General features: G+C 32.9%; 1 long non-coding RNA gene across 6 annotated transcripts in view; it reads left to right on the forward strand.

The window, feature by feature from the left end:
• The window catches only part of LOC107614269, a 19,213-nt gene continuing 6,832 nt past the window's right edge, over positions 2,442-14,822 (forward strand). Inside the window, exons 1-4 of one of the 6 annotated variants that reach the window (XR_002352136.1) lie at positions 2,442-2,854; positions 3,197-3,405; positions 3,597-3,894; positions 8,522-8,525. This is a non-coding gene — a long non-coding RNA (uncharacterized LOC107614269). Of the gene's footprint in view, positions 2,855-3,196; positions 3,406-3,596; positions 3,895-5,485; positions 5,502-5,920; positions 6,397-8,521; positions 8,526-14,822 lie in introns of those variants that run through there. The other 5 variants (XR_002352133.1, XR_002352137.1, XR_002352135.1 and 2 more) reach the window with 5 other exon arrangements.

The raw sequence follows: 14,822 nt of genomic DNA on the forward strand, positions 1-14,822 counted from the left end.
AAAAGAATGAATAATGTTTTGAATTGGAACTATTGATGGACAGAATGGGAGGTGTGATAATGAAGGATAAGGATTGAATATGATTGATGTATGATGATGAATGAGATGTGATTGAAAATGATGTGGATGTTAATGAATTATAATTGAATTATTTATATGGCTTATGAATTTGAATGATTTGAGATACGAGGTTCCTTGGATTAAGTGCCGTGGCTTGCCACCACATGTACCAGGTTGAGAACTCGATACTCTGTTGACCCTACGACGTAAGTGTGACCGGGCACTATATAAATTCCCGGGAATGTTACCCCCATTGAGCAATATTGATTATTTGAGAAAAAGCTATGCATAGATTCTTGGGGATGCACGTCGGGGGACAGTCTAAGGACAATTCAGACTTGTTGGGTTGGCTGGATAACCGACAGATGAGCCTCATCAACCATAGGATAGGCATGCATCATATGCATTCTATTTGAATACTTGTTGTGCATTAACTATGTGTGCCTAAGTGTACTTGCCATGCTAAATGTGTATTTGTTACTTGCAGTATTTGTAACCTTCTTGTGTTTGCTTTTATCTGTTTATTTGTCTATGGAATGCTGACAGAGATGGAGGTATGGAGGAATGGCAGTATGAGACTTAGATTTAAGCTTAAATTAAGTTAGGATTAAATATTTTTAGAAAACCACCTTTTATGGCTTCAGTTTAATACTTTAAGCTTTATAATCTGAATGTCGGCGTTCTAGGATTGCCTCTGGCATTCTCAGGACCTTATATATTATGTGTGTGGCACCTTTACCATACTGAGAACCTCCAGTTCTCATTCCATACTATGTTGTTGTTTTTCAGATGCAGGTCGAGAGGCATCTTGTTAGGCGTCTGGACTCTTAAAGCGGAGGGATTACTGGGTAGTTTTGTTGTACAGATATATATAAATATGTACTTAGCTTTCTCTCCGCTTAACTTGTTCTTTTTTATCCTCTTAGAGGTTTATGGAGAGGCATGATTATGTATATGTACTTTGGGTTTTGGATATATATATATATATATGTACTTCCGGCCAGTCTTAACTTCGCGGGCTGAGTTAGGAGCTTGTTATTTTGTATCTTTGGCACTCTATTCCTACTTCTGTTATCATATGTTTAATAGTTATGTTTTCCTTAGCACGTAAGTTAACTCGTTCTTTGAGCGTTGCGCTTTTATTTCGCAATTTTTATTTCCTCTATTCTTCAAGGCTCCTAACATATTATAATTCTTCTGCTATTATATATATACATTTTATTTTAGAGGTCGTAATACCACACCACCTCTGTTTTACGACTTAAGCGTAAAGCTCTGTGTGGTAGGGTGTTACAGAGACAACCACGGACGATGAACTGCAACCAACACGTACAGCTCGAGCACTCACTGGCGGAGGGAGGCGCGAGCAGCCGAGCATAGAGGAGAGAGGCGAGACGCGAGCACACGATGCGGAGGATCCGGCCAGAGGCTCGATAGCACGAAGACGGAAGTTCTTGACTGCAATGGACGGCGGCAGCAGTCTCTCACTCCGACAGAAGGCGACAACGATTGGTGGAGGCTAGGGGGAGTTGGAGAGGGGGGACCGCGTGCAATCACTTTTTATTCCTTTCAAGAAGGAAACGACGTCGATTCTTATAAACTGACCGGATTTCGACCCGACCGACCGATTCAGCGATTCGTAATCCATTCTTAAAATAGCAATTTTTATTAGTAAATTAAACTGCCAAAAACTATTAATTCACAATCAGACCAGTTCAATCCGATTCAGAACATAGAAAACTCATCAGCACTAAAAAGGGAGATATGGACATGCCATGAAATAAGTATGACAGGTGAAATAAGGGCTTGTTTGGACGCTATTTTAAAAAAAAAATTAAAAAGATTTTTGCAAAAGTAAAAAAAATTTTGTGTTTGTATATCTCATGTAAAAAGATTTTTTTATCTATTAATTATGTTTGGATAAAATAAGATAAAAGTATTTTTTTGTTTATTTATTATATGAAAAATATTTTTTTAAGAAAATAAATATCTTTTTAAAAAAAGATGTAAAATTGAAAAATATTTTTTTATTTATTTAATAAAATCCAAATCCTATAACAATCCTTTAAAAGAAGGTTTATGCCGTAGTGATTAATCCTACGTGGATCCTCACAATTTTTCTCAAATTTTTAATGTATGATCTTTATTACAATAACACCCTATTATTAAACCATCCTCATTCCACATTTTCACTACTCCTCTAAACATTGTGCCTGAATTCCCTATTATTAAACCATTCTATCTCCACATTTTCTCCGTTTAAAAAAATATAATTTTTAAATGGAGTTCAGTACCGCGACGGATTAGTCCTTGACCTGCCGGGTTGGGGGATACCGTGGGAAACCAAAAAAAAAAAAATTTCAAATTTTGAATTTAAAATCAAAATTAAAAAGGGAATTCTCTCCATTCTTTGTTTTCAGTTTTATTTCTTCCTCCTCTTCTTCGGTTTTTCTCCTTCACCTTCTTTACGTTCAGTTCTTCTTCCTTTTTTCCTCCTCCGTTCACTGATTCTGTTTTTGTATAATCTTCTTACTTTAAGTTGGAGGTGGAGATTAGACGTCATGTACGCACCAAGGCAGAGTTACGGCGGTGGATGAGGTTGCGACCGCTATGGTGGTGGATCATAATATGGCGGTAGTGTTGTAGTGGGTGCAGTGGAGGTTGTGGTGGTCATCGAGGATGTGATGATGGATACGGAGGAGGCAGCGCCGGCAGAGAGCAAATCGATGAAAAGTACTAAGTCGCGCGGCCACATAGAACACATGAAGTGACACTATAAAAGAGAGCACAACAGGTTATTTTCCCTATTCATCTTCATTTTCAAATTTCAAGACTTCCTGATGTCTGTCCTTTTACAGTTTTTTCAAATTTTTATTCTAACTAAATCTGCATGTAATTTGAAATTCAAATTTGAATTTTAAATATGCACAACCTTATCAAGCATTCAATCCATCTCTAAGATAATCAACTTTCGATTTTCTTCTTACCATAACCGTCTTTCTTTCTCTATCTTCTCTCATGTCTTTCTCTCCTAGATCTATATATATCTTTGCATCACTTTTGTTTTTCTTATATTTTTGTTCTCTTTGTCAAGCGGAGAGTTTTTGATGGTATTATGGCACGGTGTTTGTTGCAGGGAAGTAGAGGAATGAAGTAGAGACACGACATGGAGGAGCGAGAGATGCATACTGGCGTCGACAACAATGGGCATGCAATTTGGTGCGGCTGAGATGATTCGGATGGCGATAACACGGCACGAAAGAGAAGTCAGTTGCAGCACCGAAAGCGACCAGCAACGGTCTTGGTGCGATGATTCTGTATGCTCTGCTTATGTAAGTAGTCGTTGTCTTCTTCAAATGAAAGTATATATAAGATTTCTAATTTTATCCCTACTCATACTCCTCTTTGTTTTTTTAATATTATTTTTTTATATAAACTGTACCTTCTATGATGAAGTTAAGTGTGTTCCTTATTATTTGATCTGATGTATATGTTCTAATTTCGGTAAGATTTGAAATGTTATTGATGTTGTGCAGATGCATCTTTGTCAGGTGTGGAGCTGTTGATGCAGAAAATCCAGAACCTCATTGTTGTTGCCGGAATTCTATTTGCATTTCGCCTAAATTTCATTAACCTCTTTTCCTCTTATATTCAATTTACATCCAATATAGAAAACCAAATCAGATTTCAAAGTAATGCAACATGAAGTATTCATTTTTCCTTTAGTTTTTGATGTCTTGGCTTTTGTATTTTCAGAGTAATTTAGGAACTAAGGCAAAAGAAGGTCCTGCTGTGTAGCTACTGTGGAAGGTTTGCATCCACCCACTCTATTGTGTTTTTATTAGTTCTTTTTTGTTCAATTGCTTAAATTTGTTTTTTGCTTTTGCTTATTATTATACTTCTACTTATTATTACCTTATCTATCCTCCTTCCTCTCAAGTTTGGCTATGTTCTTCACTCTTCAGGGTGGTAGTTTCAATTCTCAATTTTTGGGTCTTTTCCCTTCTAAAACTGGGTTAATTTCTTAGAGGAAATTCTCCTTTGTCACTGTATCTGAGATATTATACGTATATATCTTTTCATTCATAATTAAAGCTTATTCGTGAAAATAGTATTATCCTATGGACTACAATTTTTATATTATGCATTTGAACAAGATTTTGAAGTGAAACAAGTCCAAGTTATGTTGTACATATGGTAATGACACACTCCATTTTAATCATCAAGTATTAATTATAGACATACTATGCTTAGATTCACCGTCTTTAGAAAATTTGTTGATGAACTAAATTCCCATTTTTGACATGATCGAAATTGAACCACTTATTGTTGCTCTGCAACTTTCAAGTCTAGAAGATAAAATGGTGATATCAATTACTTTTGATATGATTAGTTAATGCCTTTCTTTTAATTCTTAACTTTGGATGGTTTGTCCATCATAAATTCATAGTCTTTTCTTGAACTCTATTTTTTTGGCTGTCCTTAATGTTTGAGTCTTTTTGGACTATGTTTATGAGTTTGTTTAACTTATAAACTTAATTCTTTTTGAAGAAAAATCCACGTTCATCTCTTTTTTTTCTTTTTATTTTTTTACATAATTAAAATAGTGTCTAGAAAATATTCTTGGTGCTTTTAGTTTTTCTCTCTTATCACAGTGAACGATTTATTTCGTGTATAACTTTCAAGTAAGTATTTGCCTTGATTACTATTTTGATATCTATACAGTATATCCAAAGTCATATAAGCCTTCGACTTTTTTTGTCTTCTCCGGTGGTTAGCTAGACATGGAAACTACTTACCACAGTTGTGAAAAATAATTTGTTTATTGGTTGGAGTTGTAGCAATAACTTTCGGTTAAGATTTAAGACATACCATAACAAGTTATCTTTTGGCAATGTCATATAATACAACTTAAAATAGTTCAACAGAATAATTGATTATATGTTGAATCTGTTTTTGACCAATTTTTGGCACATGTAGGTTATCAAGTTTCTAGCTTCCCTTCTATTGCTTTTTCTATTTTTTTCCCAAATTCATTTGACCCTTTATATGATATTAATAATTTCATTAGTTGATTATAGAAAGACAAAAGGTCAAATTTGATGGTTTTGAATTCCAATCTCTTTGAGGAATGGCCTAATTTTATTGCTTCTCAATTTTAGTATTTGTTTGAAGAATTTTTTTACGCATCGAGGTGTTGGAGTTAAATTTTGATTTATTTCCTAATAGTGATGTAAATGTTAGTATCACCACTATCTTGAACATATTATATATAAGGTATTTTCATAATTGCTATTCAGTAATTTTTTTTTTTCATGTTCCTATTGTTCATTATTTTCTTCTGATTTTGAATTTAGTGTTAATTCTGGTCCACAACGTCAACTCTTTTGATAAGATGTCTCTTGGTCTCTGATTTTTAATGTAGGCTGTCTTTAGATTGACACAACTAGATAGAGTAGCAGAGTATTTATCACGTCATATTAGGGAGCATCATGAATAATGAGTAAGTTTAATTCAATGATTAGTTCTCATCAACTATGGCTCTTTTCATATTTGTGTGATGGTTCTTTGGAAGAATCTAAATTTTATTGTTGATTAAGTTTATATCGATTCTTGATTTTTTTTTTGAGGAAAAAGTATTACATAATTGTTTTTTTTCTTTGGATATCATTACTCTATTCATGATTTTTGGAATGGGGTATTTTTGTTGTCTATTGTGTGCCACAAGCTTTAATGCTATTTGTTACTATGGTAAATACAAAAAACTAAGTTTTGTGGCTAGAGAGTAGTAATAATTATAAGAATTTTGTTGTTATTTTTCATGATTAATTTTATATCTCATTCTTAGATGTGTTTCTAGGTTGGTTGATATGGATTCTATAGCATAGCCATACCAACATCGCTCACTTTTAACCTTACAACTTCATCTAATACTTTTATAAGGACCCTTAAGGTGATGGGAGTTCTGCCGTGCACATTTATTGCAAAGAATTGAATAACCTCATGTTGGAGGTTTTGAAAAGAGGGCCGAGAATGAAGGAAAATGGAGTGTTGGTATCTGACAAGACCATGTAGAGGAAGCTGCAAAAGTTTTGGAGCCACTGAGGGCACCCAACTCTTATACTAAGATAATTTTTAGCAGTAGGAGTTTTGGCTTGAAGCTGCTCGCATTGTTGAATTCCATTCAAATGTCAATTAAGGATTAATTGAAGGAAGTAGACCTGTCAGATTTTATTTCTGGTAAGCTGGACAGAAGCTCTTGAAGTGATGATTATATTCCCTTTTGTACTAGAAGATTATGTTTGAAGTTATCTTAGCCTGTTTTTCATGATCTAACCAAAGATAGAGTGGTAACTTATAATATGCGTTCAAACTTTTTTAAGTAGTTCTATTATTTTAAATGTTTTACCTGCTTAATTTTGCACATTTTTTTACATGTTTAATTTTACACCTTTATTTTGATATTGATAAAGTATAGATAGATGTGATTGGTCCTCTAATAATTACTAACTTAATCATTTTAACTTAAAACACTTCAATAATGGCCCTAAAATGGCCTTTAAATTCTTCTAATCAATTAAAAGGGCATTTGGAAGTTGGAACGACCTAACAGGAACAATGCATACCAAGTTCTTATGGAATCTCCTTCTCATCGAGTTCTTAACTTCATAGTTCACATCTTTTTATGGAGATATTGATGACTTAGTGTAACTATCAGTTTTTAAATCGCTTAAAAAATTAAGAAACCCTTTCTCTCATGTTATCTTTTGTTTACTACTACTAATAATAATTATAATAAATATGATTATTAATTAATATTAAATAAGTATTTCTCTAACATTTTTTTTTTTAGTATTTTTCAAGGTATGATTAATGAGGAATTTATACATTTTTATTAATTAGAATAGTTTGAAAATATTGGTCTTTTTGGTAAACAATTTTCACATAAAGCCTTACTTTTTGTTGAAGTTCCTCGACTTAATAGCAACAATACTATTTCATTAAAACCACCATTAGTAAAGAGTTTGATAACATTTGTTTATAAGGTAATATCAAGTTTGACAATGGTTAGAAAGAGTTCTGCAAAGCATACAAGTTGGAACAATTATTTGTTACATTATCAAGGGTCAAATAAAAAAAGAGGTATTATAATTCTTAATCAAATAAAAAAGAGGCATTATAATGCTTATTCAAAACAATAGTTTGATGCCCAACAGCACTACTATAAAGTTTAAATGTAGTATTTAACAGAGGTCTTTAATAATATTGCATGATGTGATACTTAGCTTTATTTATTTTTGTTCACATACAACGACAATACACGATATATTTTGTCATTTTTTCATAATTATATAAGCATATTTCTTTGAAGTAATGAAGATAGATGGTTAAATTCTTTTTTTTATGGAGTTCAGTAGTTGATTAACGTATTTTTATTTAAATCACAAACTCAAATTTCATCCTCATCTTCCTTCTGATTTGATACTTATGTCAATCTTTTATAATATTTTTGGTATCTTGCGACTCTTTTGAATAAAAGTTATGTACATATATGTGAAATTACTTTTCACTTTGTTTGTGCCTTTTAATAAGTGCTTTGAATCCAAATATCATGGTTTTAGACATTTTTTTAATAAAAAAATAATAATAACTGATAATAGGAAGTTAATCTTCTTAAGAACATACCCTATTAGCTTTGATGTCTGAGAATATTTGCTCTTCGTTTTTGAAGAAAAAAAATTGATGAAAATTCATTTTATGTTTATATGTCCAAGTAGTCATATAAAAACTAAGGAAGGATAGTCATTTTCATTTTATAGCAATTTTGTTTGATTGAATATGATTGTTTATTTTTAATCATTTTTTATTTGGAACTGTTTTTCATCATTTGAGTTTTTGGTATCGAAGCTTTTAAAAGTAATTTTTTTTTGGTCTTAAAAAGGAGAAAAATTAGAGAAGAACAATGAATTTTACATAAGAGTTTTGAAACAAATGTAAAAATTAAAAAATAATGAAAATTATGGGATTATTTTGTACAGTTTTCATTATTTGAAAAAAAAATTAACTTTATTATTGTAATGCAAATTGGGTTGTATTTTAGCTTTAGATTTTTTTAGTATTTGTGTTGATTCGTAAACTTTTTTTTATATGAGACTTTAATATTAAATTATTCGGCACTTCTCTAGTAAATACTAAATTACGGCAAAAAGTTTAACTATGACATATTTTTCCTTCTTTCTCAGAACAGTAGTAGTAGTAGTGCATGTTTTGTTCCAATTGAATCAAAGGCACATGACTCACTCGCACGATTAGTTCAAGGGTACACATATGTCCCATGTAAATATATGCTTCCATGAAATTATAGCCAAGACACCAATCAATACCGATGAAAATGTATGTAGCAGTACAATAAAAGCCAACGGTTAATAATCAAAATATTTTTTCGAAGTTTATCTATCAGTTAAGTGTTTTGTTTTGTTTTTTACTTTTAGGGTGCAAATGTTTGGTTTGATCTATTTAAGTATAATAAATGTCCGAATCAATTATATATCATAAAAATATAAAGAGTTTTGCTATACATTCAAACAATTTTATATTTAAGTCATTTAGTTTGCATTGCAGGATTTTGTCTTTTTCTTCTTCTTTCTTCTCCTCTTCTTCCTCTCTCTTTCTCTTCCTCTTTTTTCTTTATCTTTTTTCTATTATCGTCATGGTTACTACCACCATACTACCACATCCATCTCCTCCTCTTCCTTTTCCTCCTCCTATTTCTTTTTTATTTGAATTTTTTTTATCTTCTCTTTCTTTTTCTTCTTCCTCCTCCATCATTATTATCGTCATCACTAACAACACTAACATTTTGCTAACATCTTTATTGTTTCTGATTCTCTGTGGTGATCAAATGAACCAAAAATATTATCAAAACGAAACCATTGTATAATACCAAATGAACCGAAAATGGTGAATTATATAAATTCGAATTCAGAAACACATGCGTCTCGAATGAACCGAAAATATTATAAAAACGAAACAACTGTATAATACTAAATGAACCAAAAATTGTCCATTATATAAATTCGAATTCAAAAACACTTGCGTCTCGAATGGACCGAAAATTAGCTCAAGATGAAACCATTGTATAATACCAAATGAACCGAAAATTATCCCTTATATAAATTCGAATTCAATGATAACGATAACGATGATACGTATTAGAAAAAGATAATGACGATAACGATGATGATGGTGATGATGATGATGATGGAGGAGAATGATGAAAAGGAAGGAGGAGACGAAATTCCAATAGGAGGAGGAGAAAGAGAAAGAGGTGTTGCTGATGACGACGGTAACGAAATTGAAAATTAATAAAAAAAAAAGGAGAAGAAGAAGAAGATGTAACATCTGGAGTGAAGAAGAAGCGCAATGGGGAAGAAAACGGAAAAAAGAAACGCATAACTCAAATTACTTGGATGAACTTGAATGTAAAATTGTTTGGATGTAAAAAATTACTCAAATATAAATATGAGTATTTAAGAAAAGTTAATCCGTTTTTTATTTAAATAAATTTTAATTAAAAATAAAGGAAAAAACTAATTGTTGGATTAAAACTTTGACTTCGATCAATTATTTTACCCATTTAACAAGTTATTGAATTAAAACTCGAGATAGCGAATTGCAACTTGATATATTTGAACTAAATCATTAATAAAGTTGTTAAAAATATTAAAATATAGAATACAATGAGAACAATATTATGAATTAATGTGATATTAGGTTAGTTTGTTCATATGTCTCTAGAGAATTTTGCTAGAATTTCTTTTCAGAAATATAATTTGGTCTAACGGAGTCTCAACCAATCTGAGAAAATATGGAGGCCACTACTGATGATCCATGTCCTAAATTGAAGAACATGATTTCTTATAAGAATTTTCTGTTATCTACTTTAGGAATAGGGAAGGAAAACATGGAAGATATTGATCAGTTAAATCATATTAATAAAGACTCTGCTAGTCCAGAAGATCGGTGGTATAGAGAGGAAGCTGATCCTCTCAAAGAAAACGAGGCTTTTGATTCATGTCCCGTCATTTCAATTTCTAAGGAGGAATTTGATGAGTGGTACAAGCTTTGACATGCGGATCTTATAATCAAAGTCCATGAGAAAAGAGTAAGTTTGGGATACATGGAGCAAGTCTGCAAAAAGATTGAATAAAAAAAGGGTAAGATTAACATTATTGATATGGATCGTGACTATTTTTTAGTTCACTTTTTATATGAAGAAGACTCTTTGTATGCACTATGATAAACCACAATTTTATGGTTTATTTTGTATTAATTTGATGGATTTCATCAACTTTTCCTACACTTATTACCTAAAATAGCATGATTTTGCGAATTCTTCCTAAATTATGCTTAAGATTAAAAACATGTTTTTTAGGCCTTTAATTTGCTAATTTTATTTCACTTTAATTCTATTCAATGCCTTGATGTGTTTGATGAAGTGATTTCAGGTTTTCAAGGCAAGTATGGTTGAAGGAGTGAGGAAAAATCATATAAAAGTGAAGAATTAATGAAGAAATGAAGTTTGGAGTATTTTACAGCCATGCATATGCACAAGCATTCATGCATACGCACAACTGCGGCTTTTAGAGCCATGCTTACGCACAATATTTGATGTGTATGCACGATTGTATTTTTTACAACCATGCGTACGCACGAATGTGATCACGTGACTCATTAATGGAAACGCACTAGGAGCGATTTCTGGACCTGCCAAAGTCCAATCCAACTCATTTTTGAAGCTATTTGAGGCCAAATTCAAGAAGGATGAAGGGGAGAGCAATTAGGTTTAGTTCAAAAACATACTTTAGGTTATATTCTAGAGAGAGAATCTCTCTCCTCTCCCTAGAATTAGGGTAGATTAGATTAAATTCCTCTTAGATTTAAATTTTAATTCTTGTCTTGATTTAGTTTTTCTTGCGATTTCTTGTTGCTACATCTTGGTTCTTTTAGTTTACATGTTATTTCCTTTATTTTGTCACTTTTATGTTTATGCACTATTGTTGGATTTGGATTTTCTATTAATGTAATTTGATGTTTCTTTGTTATTGATGTTTAATTGAGTTGTTATTATTGTTGTCTTGCATTTGGTAGCTTTAGATTTTATATTTCTTGCTATTTTCATATGCTTTCATTTTATGCCTTCCAAGTGTTTGATAAAATACTTGGTTGGATTTTAGAGTAGATTTTTATACTCTTGGCTTGTGATTGAGCACTTAGGTGCCTTGATATCATTGATGTCCAGTGCAATTGATAATTTAGGGTTGTTAGTTGATTTTAGAATCAATTATGTCCACTTGACATTACCCTCCGATGTTAGAAGAAAACTAAGTGGTATTAACCCTTTGTAATTACCATGTTGTGGTCAATGATCTAGATAGGAAGCCTTGACTCTTGATCCTTGTCATGAGTGTCTTTCAGCACTTATATTATCTTAGTTGTTAGCTTTGCTTTCTTTTTATTTACATTTCTTGTCTCTTATTACAAAAATCCCAAAATATTTCATAACCAATAATATGCACACTTCCCTGCAATTTCTTGAGAGACTACCCGAGGTTTAAATACTCTCAGTTTTTATTGGTTTGCACTTGTAACAAACAAATTAAACTTTGATTGAGGGTTGATTATTGGTTTGGATCTATACTTTGACGAGATTATTTTTGTGAAATTCTAAACTGACGATTTTCCTCTGTCACACTACTTGAAGGACCATCGATGATTGCAAGACATTATCTGATTGTCCAGAGCTGGAGGCCTTTTTTTACCACGTCAGAAAATAGTGTGAAGAAGATTGTTGTTTGGATTCGTATTCCAGATTTGTCTATTGAGCTCTATAATAAAAAATTTTTGTGGAGGGTTGGTCCGGCTATTGGGACTATGGTAAAGATTGATCGTGCAACATCTATCCACTCAAGAGAAAGGTTTTCCAGAATATGTGTTGAAATTGACATGTCAAAGAAGCTTGTCCTAGAATATATGTTCTTGGAATTACTCTAAATATAGAGTACGAAGGGTTGCATCTCATATGTTTTACTTGTGGAATATACGGTCATAAAACCGAACAATGCATCAAATCGGTGAATGTCACGGCGCCATCGCTGGAAGAGGGAGTGTCCGACGGGGATAAGGAAGAGGGGACAAATACAATTGAGGGAATGAATGTTGAATTGATCATTGGGCATAATTCTAAAAATTATCAACGTGATTCCCGCACCAATCAAGATCCACTGGACTTCGGTTCGTGGATGATGGTAAGGAGGCCTATTCGAAGAAAACAAGAGAAATTCTTGCAAAGCAATAAAGATGGTCCACGTGCTAGAGATCCTTCCCCTAATAAGAATAATATGATTTGATCACAAATCCAAATAAGGATATTGGCTCAAGATTTGTTATTCTTGCTGAGGATGGTGCGAGACCGATTGATGAAGGAGTAAACCTTTTAAAAGCCACGGTTTTGTGATGCCATGCAACATAGGCCACAAAAGCCACAAGAACATATAGCAACTAGCTCAACCAAACAAGAAAAGTCCATCATTGATCTAAGTTCTTCAAAAGTTAACCAAAGAAAGGTCCTTCACAGTGGAGCTGGAAAAAATCCACAAGGCCAAAAGAAGAATTCCTCAATTAGGATTGGCCCTATTTTACCAAAGAAAGGGTTTAAACCAAAGCAAAAAAATAATGAGAAAAACTCCTTTATTTCTTGATTCTATCCTTATGGCAGTGAAACCCGTAATGAACTTAACAAAAAATTAGGACCTTCAAGCTATGGAGATGATCGTTCTTGACAACATGAAAGCAATGGTTCATTAGTAGTGTAAAGTATTTGAAGTGGAGAAGAGGCTTAACACAATCTCAAAGGAGATGGTGCCATCGTCAATGACCCAGTCATCTACTTCCAAAGCCCCACATGTGAAGGAACCAAATATTTTAAAGGAAAGGTCCTCATCAAACAGACCACCGGAAGGCGATCTTGGATATCAATCTGTGAAGAGGGATGGACAAGGCATAGAAGGTAGAGCCATTTTGGCCATGGGCTCTACTTCCATTAGTAGGTGATTATGCTCTAAGTTTTATCCATGCTTTTTCTCTTTTCAGTTCCCATGAATATTATCTCCTGAAATTGTCAAGGAGCTGGGGGAAATCCTTTTCCACACTAGTTAAAGATTTTCTCACATGAAGATTGAAGGAAAAGATTATATTCCTTGGGTTCTCACGGATGTCTATGGCAGTCCCCAAAGAGTTACTCATCGAAGCTTATGGAATAGTCCCCATATGACAATATCAGTTTACCTTGGTGCACCATGGGTGATTTTAATGCTATTTTGTTTGATCACGAAAAAAGAGAAGGGTCTGCTAATAACAATAGTGGAGTTTACCCTGATTTTAACTCTTATGCTTCTGATTGTGGTCTGATGGATTTGGGTTTCTCAGGTTGGCCCTTTACTTGGAAAAGAGAAAATTTAGTGGAGCGACTTGATAGGAGTTTGTGTAACATTGACTGGCAAATCTATTGTCTGGAAGTAAGCATAAAAAATCTCCTTCATTGAAGGCTGATCACTCTCCTTTATGTTTGTGTCTCTACTCTACCATTCCTCCTAATAGGGGAAAGAGACTTTTTAGGTTCATTGCTGCCTGGCTTGATCATACCAATTTCGATAATATGGTTACAGATCATTGGAATGCTCAGAGTTCTTGGAATTCATATGTTGAGGGTTTCAAAAACTCCCTTAAAGATTGGAACTACAAGGTCTTTGGGTATATTCATAGAAGAAAGGCTAAAATTCTTAGAAAATTACAAGGTGTCACTAACAACCTCTAAAGAAGCAACAATTAATTTTTTTAAGATCTTCAGAAGAAGCTTTGGGGTGAATATGAAAAAATTTTGGCTCAGAATGAGCTTATTTGGTTTCAAAAATCTAGATGCAAGTGGATTGAGTTTGATGATCACAATACAAAATATTTTCATGGTACTACTATGACTAGATGCAGAAGAAATAAAGTGGATTCTCTTTAGGACGAAAGTGGTAATTGGATCTCGGACAGGGTTCATTTTGATGCTATGGTTACTTCCTTCTACTCTAACCTTTATCTAGATGGTCTTTCTGATACTCTCTTTGTTCTTAATAATGCCTTTTCCAATTTGAGGAATGGTGAATTGTATCAAATTGGGTGTGATTTCTCGAACTAGGGCATTAAGGATTACATCTTCAGCATGGGTGGGTTAAAAGTACCAAGAAAAAATGGTTTTCTGGCGATTTTCTATCAGTAGAAATTGGACTATGTAAAAAAGCATATTTTATAATCCTTCCAAAGTTGAGGAGATTGATGAGATTCCCATTACTCTTATTCCTAAATTTGAACCTGTTGACAGTCTCAAGCAGATGCGTGCCCATTAGCCTTTGCAATGTGTAACACCCTACCAAGAATCTTGTGTTTAAGTCATAAGACAGAGGTGGTGAGGTATTACGACCTCTAAAAGTAAAAATATATATAATAATAGTTGAAAAGTTTTATATCTAGGAGCCTTTGAAGGAAAGTTCAAAGCGAAAGTCATAACACTCACGTAAATGGAAACTTGCATACGAAGAAACGTAAGATATATTTGTATGAAATATAAAAAGGGAGTGTCAAAGATATAATTAACAAAACTTCCAACTCGGTTCGCGAAGATAAACCGGCCAGAACATATATACATATATATATAT

The sequence above is a fragment of the Arachis ipaensis genome, chromosome B08 (assembly GCF_000816755.2).
Source record: "Arachis ipaensis cultivar K30076 chromosome B08, Araip1.1, whole genome shotgun sequence".
NCBI classification, from domain to species: domain Eukaryota; kingdom Viridiplantae; phylum Streptophyta; class Magnoliopsida; order Fabales; family Fabaceae; genus Arachis; species Arachis ipaensis.